This window comes from Lupinus angustifolius, chromosome LG03 (genome assembly GCF_001865875.1).
Source record: "Lupinus angustifolius cultivar Tanjil chromosome LG03, LupAngTanjil_v1.0, whole genome shotgun sequence".
Taxonomy (NCBI): domain Eukaryota; kingdom Viridiplantae; phylum Streptophyta; class Magnoliopsida; order Fabales; family Fabaceae; genus Lupinus; species Lupinus angustifolius.
The window spans coordinates 14,052,058-14,052,653 of record NC_032011.1 but is presented as its reverse complement, the minus strand read 5'-3'; positions in this window follow the sequence as shown (position 1 = coordinate 14,052,653).

Below are 596 nucleotides of genomic sequence, written 5' to 3'. Positions count from 1 at the left end.
TCTTTCAAATCCAAATAGAAACCAGTACACAATAACAATCTAAAATATCCTATAGCTTCCACTTCTACCGATTTTCCATCGCCAACGTAGATGTATCTTTCAACATAATTAGGCTGTTGGTAGCTCAGGCAACCCTACATTGAAACACTGATGTTAGAAGTTGAACCGGAGTCTAACCATCAGGTGTTTCTAGGTACTAAAGTTAAATTGACCTCAGAACAGACCTAAGTAAGAAATGTACATTTCTTAGCACGCCAGGTGTGACACTTTACACATTTCTTATTTTGATGTCCAGTTCCTTTGCAAAAGTAACAGACATCATCCTCCTTCTGTTTCTTTTGCATTGGACCCTTAGCAGCTTCATTCTTGGGCTCTGAAGTGATTTTCTTTTTGCCTTTGTCTTTAAAGGTACTAACATAATGGGCACTTTCAGTCCTTTCTCGCTTCAGTCTTTCTTATTCTTGCACACAAAATGAAATGAGCTCATTTAGAGTCCATATCTCCCTTTGACAGTTATAAGAAATCTTAAACTGACTGAATTGTGCAGGAAGGGAAAGTAAGACCAAATGTATGAGTAAGTCTTCCGACATCTCAAG